The sequence below is a fragment of the Orcinus orca genome, chromosome 1 (genome assembly GCF_937001465.1).
Source record: "Orcinus orca chromosome 1, mOrcOrc1.1, whole genome shotgun sequence".
NCBI lineage: Eukaryota > Metazoa > Chordata > Mammalia > Artiodactyla > Delphinidae > Orcinus > Orcinus orca.
Window position 1 is genome coordinate 11,083,980 of NC_064559.1, and position 12,073 is coordinate 11,096,052.

Here is a 12,073-nt window from a genome sequence, read left to right on the forward strand (position 1 = left end):
AAAATATTTGAAGAGATTTCAGTTGAAAACTTCCCTAATATGGGAAAGGAAATAGTCAATCAAGTCCAGGAAGCACAGAGAGTCCCATACAGGGTAAATCCAAGGAGAAACATGTCAAGACACATATTAATCAAACTATCAAAAATTAAATACAAAGGAAAAATATTAAAAGCAGCAAGAGAAAAGCAACAAATAACATACAAGGGAATCCCCATAAGGTTAACAGCTGATCTTTCAGCAGAAACTCTGCAAGCCAGAAGGGAGTGGCAGGACACATTTAAAGTGATGAAAGGGAAAAACCTACAACCAAGATTACTCTACCCAGCAAGAGTCTCATTGAGATTCAACACAGAAATTAAAACCTTTACAGACAAGCAAAAGCTAAAAGAATTCAGCACCACCAAACCAGCTTTACAGCAAATGCCAAAGAAACTTCTCTAGGCAGGAAACACAAGAGAAGGAAAAGACCTACAATAACAAACCCAAAACAATTAAGAAAATGGTAATAGGAACATACATATTGATAATTACCGTAAATGTAAATGGATTAAATGCTCCAACCAAAAGACATAGACTGGCTGAACGGATACAAAAACAAGACCCGTATGTATGCTGTCTAAAAAAGACCCACTTCCAACCTAGGGACACATACAGACTGAAAGTGAAGGGATGGAAAAAGATATTCCATGCAAATGGAAATCAAAAGAAAGCTACAGTAGCAATTCTCATATCAGACAAAATAGACTTTAAAATAAAGACTATTACAAAAGACAAAGGAGGACACTACATAATGATTGAGGGATCAATCCAAGAAGAAGATATAACAATTGTAAATATTTTTGCATGCAACATAGGATCACCTCAATACATAAGGCAAATGCTTAGAGCCATAAAAGGGGAAATCGACAGTAACACAATCATAGTAGGGGACTTTAACACCCCTCTTTCACCAATGGACAGATCATCCAAAATGAAAATAAATAAGGAAACACAAGCTTTAAATGATACATTAAACAAGATGGACTTAATTGATACTTACAGGACAAAAACAACAGAATACACTTTCTTCTCAAGTGCTCATGGAACATTCTCCAGGATAGATCATATCTTGGATCACAAATCAAGCCCTGGTAAATTTAAGAAAATTGAAATGGTATCAAGTGTCTTTTCTGACCACGATGCTATGAGACTAGATATCAATTACAGGAAAAAATCTGTAAAAATTACTAACACATGGAGGCTAAACAATTCACTACTAAATAACCAAGAGATCACAGAAGAAATCAAAGAGGAAATCAAAACATACCTAGAAACAAATGACAATGAAAACACGATGACCCAAAACCTACGGGCTGCAGCAAAAGCAGTTCTAAGAGGGAAGTTTATAGCAATACAATCTTACCTCAAGAAACAAGAGACATCTCAAATAAACAACCTAACCTTACACCTAAAGCAATTAGAGAAAGAAGAACAAAAAACTTCCAAAGTTAGCAGAAGGAAAGAAATCATAAAGATCAGATCAGAAATAAATGACAAAGAAATGAAGGAAACCATAGCAAAAATCAATAAAACTAAAAGCTGGTTATTTGAGAAGATAAACAAAACTGGTAAATCATTAGCCAGACTCATCAAGAAAAAAAGGGAGAAGACTCAAATCAATAGAATTAGAAATGAAAAAGGAGAAGTAACAACTAACACTGCAGAAATACAAAGGATCATGAGAGATTACTACAAGCATCTCTATGCCAATAAAATGGACAACTTAGAAGAAATGGACAAATTCTTAGAAAAGCACACCCTTCTGAGACTGAAATGGGAAGAAATAGAAAATATAAGCAGACCAATCATAAGCACTGAAATTGAGACTGTGATTAAAAATCTTCCAACAAACAAAAGCCCAGGACCAGATGGCTTCACAGGAGAATTCTACCAAACATTTAGAGAAGAGCTAACACCTATCCTTCTCAAACTCTTCCAAACTATAGCAGATGGAGGAATACTCCCATACTCATTCTACAAGGCCACCATCACCCTGATACCAAAAGCAGACAAAGATGTCACAAAAAAGAAAACTACAGGCCAATATCACTGATGAACATAGATGAAAAAAATCCTCAACAAAACACTACCAAACAGAATCCAACAGCACATTAAAAGGATCATACACCATGATCGAGGGGGGTTTATACCAGGAATGCAAGGATTCTTCAATATACACAAATCAATCAATGTGATAAACCATCTTAACAAATTGAAGGAGAAAAACCATATGATCATCTCAATAGATGCAGAGAAAGCTTTTGACAAAATTCAACACCCATTTATGATAAAAACCCTCCAGAAAGTAGGCATAGAGGGAACTTACCTCAACATAATAAAGGCCATATATGACACACCCACAGCCAACATCGTTCTCAATGGTGAAAAACTGAAACCATTACCACGAAGATCAGGAACAAGCCAAGGTTGTCCACTCTCACTTCTATTATTCAACATAGTTTTGGAAGTTTTAGCCACAGCAATTAGAGAAGAAAAAGAAATAAAAGGAATGCAAATCAGAAAAGAAGAAGTAAAGCTGTCACTGTTTGCAGATGATGTGATACTATACATAAAGAATCCTAAAGATGCTACCAGAAAACTACTAGAGCTAATCAATGAATTTGGTAAAGTAGCAGGATACAAAATTAATGCACAGAAATCTCTGGCATTCCTATACACTAATGATGAAAAATCTGAAACAGAAATTAAGGAAACACTCCCATTTACCACTGCAACAAAAAGAATAAAATACCTAGCAATAAACCTACCTAAGGAGACAAAAAACCTGTATGCAGAAATCTATAAGACTTTCATGAAAGAAATTAAAGATGATACAAACAGATGGAGAGATATACCAAGTTCTTGGATTGGAAGAATCAACATTGTGAAAATGATTTTACTACCCAAAGCAACCTACAGATTCAATGCAATCCCTATCAAACTACCAATGGCATTTTTCACAGAATTAGAACAAAAAATTTCACAGTTTGTATGGAAACACAAAAGACCCCAAATAGCCAAAGCAGTCTTGAGGGGAAAAAAACGGAGCTGGAGGAATCAGGCTCCCTGACTTCAGACTATACTACAAAGCTACAGTAATCAAGACAGTATGGTATTGGAACAAAAACAGAAATATAGATCAATGGAACAGGATAGAAAGTCCAGAGATAAACCCACACACATATAGTCACCTTATTTTTGATAAAGGAGGCAAGAATATACAATGCAGAAAAGACAGCCTCTTCAATAAGTGGTGCTGGGAAAACTGGACAGCTACTTGGAAAAGAATGAAATTAGAACATTCCCTAACACCATATACAAAAATAAACTCAAAATGGATTAAAGACCTAAATGTAAGGCCAGACACTATAAAACCGTTAGACGAAAACATAGGCAGAACACTCTAAGACATAAATCACAGCAAGATCCTTTTTGATCCACCTCCTAGAGAAATGGAAATAAAAACAAAAATAAACAAATGGGACCTAATGAAACTTCAAAGCTTTTGCACAGCAAAGGAAACCATAAACAAGACCAAAAGACAACCTCAGAATAGGAGAAAGTATTTGCAAATGAAGCAACTGACAAAGAATTAATCTCCAAAATTTACAAGCTGCTCATGCAGCTCATTATCAAACAAACGAACAACCCAATCCAAAAATGGGCAGAAGCCTTAAATAGACATTTCTCCAAAGATATACAGATCACCAACAAACACATGAAAGGATGCTCAACATGACTAATCACTAGAGAAATGCAAATTAAAACTACCATGAGGTATCACCTCACACCAGTCAGAATGGCCATCATCAAAAAATCTACAAACAATAAATGCTGGAGAGGGTGTGGAGAAAAAGGAACCATCTTGCACTGTTGGTGGGAATGTAAATTCATATAGCTACTATGGAGAACAGATGGAGGTTCCTTAAAAAACTAAAAATAGAACTACCATACGACCCAGCAATCCCACTACTGGGCATATACCCTGAGAAAACCAGAATTCAAAAAGAGTCATGTACCAAAATATTCATTGCAGCTCTATTTACAATAGCCAGGACATGGAAGCAACCTAAGTGTCCATTGACAGATAAATGGATAAAGAAGATGTGGCACATATATACAATGGAATATTACTCAGCCATAAAAAGAAACTAAATTGAGTTATTTGTCGTGAGGTGGATGGGCCTAGAGACTGTCATATAGAGTGAAGTAAGTAAGAAAGAGAAAAACAAATACCTTATGCTAACACATATATATGGAATCTAAAAAAAAAAAAAAAAAAAGGTTCTGAAGAACCTGGGGCAGGACAGGAATAAAGACGCAGACGTAGAGAATGGACTTGAGGATATGGGGAGGGGGAAGGGTAAGCTGGGACAAAGCGAGAGAGAGGCATGGACATATATACACTACCAAACGTAAGGTAGATAGCTAGTGGGAAGCAGCCGCATAGCACAGGGAGATCAGCTCGGTGCTTTGTGACCGCCTGGAGGGGTGGGATAGGGAGGGTGGGAGGGAGGGAGACGCAAGAGGGAAGAGATATGGGAACATACGTATATGTATAACTGATTCACTTTGTTATAAAGCAGAAACGAACACAGCATTGTAAAGCAATTATACTTCAATAAAGATGTTAAAAAATAAATAAGAAAAAGCGTAAGTGGTAAATGTGGGCAAGTGAATCTGCTGTTCCGACACCCTGACCTCTGACCAGAGCACCCTGTGGTGTTAGACATGGTCCCATCAGCTGAAGTGGAGGACGATAGGGACACCTGAGTGCCCTCCAGGCCTCTGGTGGTTCCTTAGTGGCAGCACGGAGCTTAGGCAGATGCTTCAAAATAGCCTTGAGCAGCACAAACCCCATCCCCCAGGACATGGCCGGCCTCCCCAGTGTCTCCTCAGAGCATCCCTGCCTCAGGCTTCCCTGTCTTGCCAGTTCCTGATTCTTGTTCGGTGCTTTCTGGCTCCTATTCTGATACCTCTTCTACTCAGCCTTTGGTTCCTTCCACTCGTACTTCCGGGAACCATCATTCCTTAATCTCACTGTTTTACCCCCTTGTTCCTCAGTCCACAGATCCCTGAGCCTAAGCACCACTGGTCTTGCTATATCCCATGTCATCCTAGGTCTAATGGTCATGGCTGATAAACCTACCAGCCTCCACCCCTCTAACATGGGTGGGACATGCTGCTGGCACGTGTGCATGTGTGGAGCAGAATATGCCACCATCATTGTGACATACATGCGTCGATAGACTGACTCAGCTGAAGTTCACAACGGGATACCCAGACTGTGGGGGGCTGGACGTCATTCACCTGGGAGGAGGGGGAAAGGGGGATTCGTAGTACCAAGCAGTGTGCTTGTGGTGTGCCGAAGGACAAGTCCTCTTAGGCCTTGGATGCCAAACCAAAGAAACAGAGGAATATATTCAACTAGGTCTTCCCTTTACTGTGTTAATTCCTGAAAGATAGCTGTTTCAGTAAAAGCCACTGCCTCCCTTTTAGTTAAGGAAAGCTGCAGGGCACCAAACATACCCAAAGCACACAGAGGCGTTTATGCATTTCCCATAGCTGATTGTGACTACAGGATTCTCAGTTGCAAGTTTCAGAAACCCAATCACATGGTCTCATGCAAAATATGACATATTTGTGGCTCATCCAATGAAAAGGTACGGGAGGGTAATTGTCATCAGACCTGGATGAGGCTGTAAAACTTGGTCTCTCTCCATCTCCTACCCTGTTTTCATCTTTATTGGCTACATTTAGGCAGACACTTCCCATGCAATGCAGGACAGCCCCCAGCAGCTCCAGGCTCACACCAGTGCAAAGGGAACTTCTCTCTCCCAGGAGATTCTTAAAAGTTCAGAAATTGAATCTCATGGCTTGGGCTCCTGGCCTCTGTCACTGGTTGATCTCCGGATCAACCACTAAGGCCAAGAGAAAGGAAAAGACCACATGGTCTGAGAATTGGGAAAAGGACAGTTCTTCAAAAGAAAACCTTGCTATTATCATAGAAAGAGGAAATTGACACTGGAAGGCAAAATAACAAACGTACTCTACAATCCATCCCTACCCTCTCGTTATCTTTATACAACTTTCTTTCCATTTGTACAATTTCTATAATCTATATTCTATATAATATAATCTATATCCTTAACATAATATAACCAAGCCACATACATCCAAAAATTAAAGCACTCCCTCTCCAGTCTTAAACAATCCAAAATTATGTCCTGTTCTTGTACCCAGCTCCAAGACCAGGGTCTCTGGGTCATGTGGACTCCTCTCAATGAGGTCCGGATATAGCACCTAGAGTTCGACATCCTTCAGACTAAAAGATAGACATAAACACTCCCAACATATACAGCAGTGTTCTTGCATACAAGCGTGAACAGAAAATAGGATAATACAATAGAATGTCTCAATTGGAAATGAGAAGGGGAAACAGATGCCATGATCAGCAGCCCTCTTCCTATACTGTGTTCTGCTGGACAGAATGAGTAAGGACTCGTGCGCTAGCAGCGAGTGGGGTCCTTACCGGCCCATCTGACAGCCACGGTTCTGCTCTCTGAGAGGATCCCCTCTGCCCATTGTCTTCCATTCCCACCTGAGGAGGGACACCGGGGAGGATCTTTTAGGACCCACTTGCAGATGGCACAGGGTGGGCAATCCAGGCTTGCCCCAGGGCTGAGCGATCACAAGCCCTGTTAGGCGTGCTGAGAGTTCTCTGGCAAAATAACTCCCTCAGAAGTGCACTACTTAGTAGTCTTTCAGTCAATTTGCATTTGGCCATTTCATGGGACATTAACCAAAGCAAGAGAGATTGTCCTTAATCTAGACTCTGGCCTGGGAGTTCGGTTTCCTAGCAGCAGCCTGAGGGCTCTACCGTCCTTCTCAGCTTAATGGCCTCCATCTTCTCCTCTGCATCAGTGAAATTCAAAACTGGAGCCTGGGATGGGAAGGTTCAGCTAATCTGCTTCTTGCCCTGCAGCTCAGGGGATAATTATTATTTTAATGAATCATTGATTTGCACTCTCACAACCATCTCTCTTCTTCCATAGTCTATGATTAGAAGATTTTTTTTATGTTATTGACAGATAGAGAAGTATTGAAATCACACATGAATTATCACAAAGTGAGCACATCAGTGTAACCAGTGCCAGGTCAAGAAATAGGACAACATCAGGACCCTCGAAAGCCCAACCAGACCCCCTCCCCTTCACCCCAGGGTCTCTATTCACCTCATTTCTTTTTATTTATTTATTTATTTTTGGCTGCGTTGGGTTTTCGTTGCTGCACGCGGGCTTTCTTCAGTTGCAGCAAGCCGGGGGTACTCTTCGTTGCAGTGCGCAGGCTTCTCATTGCGGTGGCCTCTCTTGCTGTGGAGCACAGGCTCTAGGCACAGGGGCTTCAGTAGTTGTAGCACGCAGGCTCAGTAGTTGTGGCTCGCGGACTCTAGAGCGCAGGCTCAGTAGTTGTAGTGCACGGGTTTAGTTGCTCCGTGGCACGTGGGATCTTCCTGGACCAGGGCTCAAACCCGTGTCCCCTGCATTGGCAGGCGCATTCTTAACCACTGCGCCACCAGGGAAGTCCTCACTTCATTTCTAACCCCATACGTTGTTTTTGCTTGTTTTTGAAGCTTACATAATTGGAACCCTAAGGATGTGTTCTTTTATGTCAAGCTTCTTCACTCAAAATTATATCTGCCAGATTTAGTCCTGCTAGTGACTATAGCAATAGTTTGTTCATGTTCATTGGAGTATAGCGTTCACTGCAATTATTTACCCATTTGCTGTTGATGGGCGTTTAGCGTTTTCCAATTTGGGACTGTTGTAATATTGTTGTGACTTTGGTACATATGCACTCATATATCTAGGAGTGGAATTGCTTGGTAATAAGATATGCACACATTCAATTTTAATGGATAATACCTCACTTTTCCAAAGCACCTATTTACATTTCTACCAGAAGTGTCTGAGGGCTCCAACAGTTCAACAACACGGGTATGATCTGTCTTTTTTATTTTAGCTATTCTAGTAGAATCTATAGTGGAATCCCCTAGCTGTTTTCATTGCATTTCTCTCATGACAAGTGAGGTTTGGCATTTCCCCATGTTTATTTGGATATCCCCTTTTGTGAAATGTCTATTGATCAATCCTGCCCACTTTTCTACTGGATCGTCTCTTGTATGCTGGTAGGAGTTCCAGATATGGGTGCTTTGTCAGTTATATGTGCTGTAATATCTTCTCCCATCCTGTGGCTTGCGCTTTCACTCTGCCATGATGTCTTCTGATGACCATGAGCATGAATGGCAATCCAGCTCAGGCTCCTTCCTGGTTTTAGTCTTATCTTCTGTTCTGTTTCTAGTCTTCCTGCTTTTGTTGGAACAAACTTCATCATAAGACAGAGAACTCACCTCTTCCAATCCTGCAGGGTATACTTTTACCTGACTCTCAGCTATGAAAGGCAGAAAAGACCTCTTTCATCAGACATATTTTTCTTCTTTTTCTACTTCTACTTGGACCAAATTTGAGAGAAGCTTGTCTCTTTCTCATAAAAACTCACTGAGAACTTTAAGAAGCAGCCAACACATTCTACAGCCTGAAAAGTTCTGGAGAGGGTGTGGAGAAAAGGGAACACTCCTGCACTGCTGGTGGGAATGTGAACTGGTACAGCCACTATGGAGAACAGTATGGAGGTTCCTTAAAAAACTAAAAATAGAACTACCATATGACCCAGCAATCCCAGTACTGGGTACATGAGTCATGTACCAAAATGTTCATTGCAGCTCTATTTACAATAGCCAGGAGATGGAAACAGCCTAAGTGTCCATCATTGGATGAATGGATAAAGAAGATGTGGCACATATATACAATGGAATATTACTCAGCCATAAAAAGAAACGAAATTGAGTTATTTGTCGTGAGGTGGATGGACTTAGAGTCTGTCACACAGAGTGAAGTAAGTCAGAAAGAGAAAAAAAATACCGTATGCTAACACATATATATGGAATTTAAGAAAACAAAAAAAATGTCATGAAGAACCTAGGGGTAAGACAGGAATAAACACACAGACCTACTAGAGAATGGACTTGAGGATATGGGGAGGGGGAAGGGTAAGCTGTGACAAAGCGAGAGAGTGGCATGGACATATATACAGTACCAAACGTAAGGTAGATAGCTAGTGGGAAGCAGCCGCATAGCACAGGGAGATCAGCTCGGTGCTTTGTGACCACCTAGAGGGGTGGGATAGGGAAGGTGGGAGGGAGGGAGGTGCAAGAGGGAAGAGATATGGGGACATATGTATATGTATAGCTGATTCACTTTGTTATAAAGAAGAAACTAACACACCATTGTAAAGCAATTATACTCCAATAAAGATGTAAAAAAAATAAAAATATAAAAATATATATATACACTAAAAAAAAAAAAGATTCAGTTTCAAATGGCACAGGCTCTGAGTCCCAAGAGAGAATAACTAGCTGCTTTGTTAGCATAACAAAACCAGCTAACTTCTCAGCCAGGGATAGACAAACCCTCACTGGCCTTCGATGGTACATTTTAAAGCCTATCACTTGTAAGACTTCACTGCTAGGTACTGGTACCTATGAGGAATCCTTCACAATTCAAACCAGCTTATGTGAACAAAAGGAGGGGGGCACATTTTTCAGGTCATGTGACTGACAGACTCCCAGTCTGTCATAGCTGCAAACAGGGGTAAAGCAATTTCATTTAGACCAAGTTTCTCCTATCATTCCATTTTACTTTCCTCTGTGTTAGCATTGTGTGTCATTCATGGGAATTTTCTGGTGGTGCAGTGGTTAGGACTCCACGCCTTCATTGCCAAGGGTGCCGGTTCAATCCCTGGTCGGGGGACTAAGATCCCACAAGGCACATGGCGCAGCCAAAAAAAAAAAAAAACACCAAAGTAATCATGTGTCATTCGTTGTATTAGCATGTGTGTCATTCATGTGTTCAGGCAGGCAGGCAAAATAGCCACCAACAGCTTTAACTGGCATGGTATCTTCGCAGACTCCCAGGGTAAGGAGAACGTGTCTCTTCCTAATAGTTCAAACAGAAGTCCTGAAATTGAGCCTCAGACCATGTTCCCACCCATGGAATTCTGGAAGAGTCCCTTCCCCCTCCCTCCACACGCAGAGGAGAACGAGTATGCATCACTGAGGAGGCCCAGTGGATGTCAGGCAGGTGAAAACAAGAGATATTCTCAAAAGTCATTTACCAACTGAAAGCATCTTAATAACTTGGGGCAAATAGTATGACTTGCTTACCCAGAGTCCGTTTCCCCTATTCCTTCTTCCTGGCTGATGACATCTCCATTTTGTTTGCTTGGAAATATGCCCAGTTTCAGGCCACGTTTAAACTAAGATTAATAAACACATTTCCCTTTTCCAGATTATTTAATGAGTAGAGTCATAACAAACTCTGGTCGATAAGACAGAGAGAAAATCTGCTGGGGAGGTGTGGCTCTGGGAAAGATTTTTCTCCCTTAAAGGAAGAGAGGTCCATGCAGCGAGCTCACTTGCTGTCCTGCCCACCCCTGAGCCCGCTCTCAGTTCCTGCCTCTGGACATCATTACATGAGGATGTGATGCCTGGAGCTGCTGCAGCCATCTTGTGAACCATGAGGGGAAGGCCAAGAGAATAAGCAGACATGTCAATTCAGAGCCCTTGGTGTCATGGAACTACTCACCCAGCTCTAGAACTACCACATCCAGGCTGCTTGTGAGGAAAACAGTATGTATGAAGCCAGGTTTTCTGTTTCTCACAGCTATATACTTCCTAACTCTTCCATGACTATTTGCCACAAACACACATAACCCTCTCTTTACGCAGCAGTGGCAGGCAAGAAACAAGCAGGCATTCAGTCAACCATCCATTGTTGAGTTAAATCTATCTGTATTGGGCTTCCCTGGTGGCGCAGTGGTTGAGAGTCCGCCTGCCGATGCAGGGGACATGGGTTCGTGCCCCGCTCTGGGAAGATCCCACATGCCGCGGAGCGGCTGGGCCCGTGAGCCATGGCCGCTGAGCCTGCGCGTCCGGAGCCTGTTGCTCCGCAACGGGAGAGGCCACAACAGTGAGAGGCCCGCGTACCGCAAAAACAAACAAACAAACAAACAAAAACTATCTGTATTATCGCCAACCCATAGTATACAAACAGAGGACTAAGAAAGGAACACAAGCCACAGATGCTCTTCCTCCCCATTTCTCTACCACTCTTTCCCTTTCCCTTGAATTAGGTTGAACCTCATAAATTTGATGATATTTAGCCCTTCCTGACCTACAAAAAAGGGATTTCATATGGTTCAACCTAATATAATCTCTTAACCAGTCAGGATGCCCTTTTACACCCTTTTACAAGGCTGTCTCTATGTTAACAAGTGTAGAAACAGAGAAATTGTTTCCTTTGTTTCCTAGCCACGGTGAATCTTTGGGTAGCATTTGGAAAAAATAATAGTAGTAAACAGTGCTAGAAGAGATGCAACAGAAGTGCAGCTGTTGTTGAGTCACCCTGGGGAGCAAGCTTCCTGCCCATCAGCTGGGTTCCCAGACTTGGTCTCTGGTTACTCTAGACTAACACTATCCAACAGAACTCTCTACAGTGATGGAAACATTCTACTCTGCACTGTCCAATATAGTAGTCATTAGCCGTGTGTGACTACTTGAGTCATATGAGCACTTGAAATGTGGCCTAGTATGATTGAGAAACTGAATTTTAGTGGTATTTAGTTTGAATTAATTTCAATTTCAACAGCCGCATGCTGGCTAGCAGCAACCATACTGGACAGTGCAGCTCTGGATTTTAAAAACTGTCTCCACGGCCTCTTTTCAATGGCAGAAACTGACCTTGGTCCTGCTCCATCATTTCCAGTAAAGCTAAATCTTAAGGTAAATATGACCTAAACAGCAGACTACAGAAAAAGCAATAACCAGCCTGAATCCTGAGCTAAGTCTGGGTGGAGAAGGCCAAGGCTGTGTATTGTGCCCTAGTCACTCAATAGGAAGGATGCCCACTGCTGGGCA

At 41.6% G+C, this 12,073-nt stretch overlaps 1 protein-coding gene across 10 annotated transcripts in view; it reads right to left on the reverse strand.

Moving 5' to 3' along the window:
• The window catches only part of CNIH3 (cornichon family AMPA receptor auxiliary protein 3), a 282,654-nt gene that overhangs the window by 191,475 nt on the left and 79,106 nt on the right, over positions 1 to 12,073 (reverse strand). For 2 of the 10 annotated variants that reach the window (XR_007475516.1, XR_007475504.1), the window contains one exon: positions 1,040 to 1,127. The exons of the other annotated variants lie outside the window; for them this stretch is intronic. The gene's annotated coding sequence lies outside the window, so the exon portion shown is untranslated. The remainder of the gene's footprint in view (positions 1 to 1,039; positions 1,128 to 12,073) is intronic. 10 annotated transcript variants of the gene reach the window in all.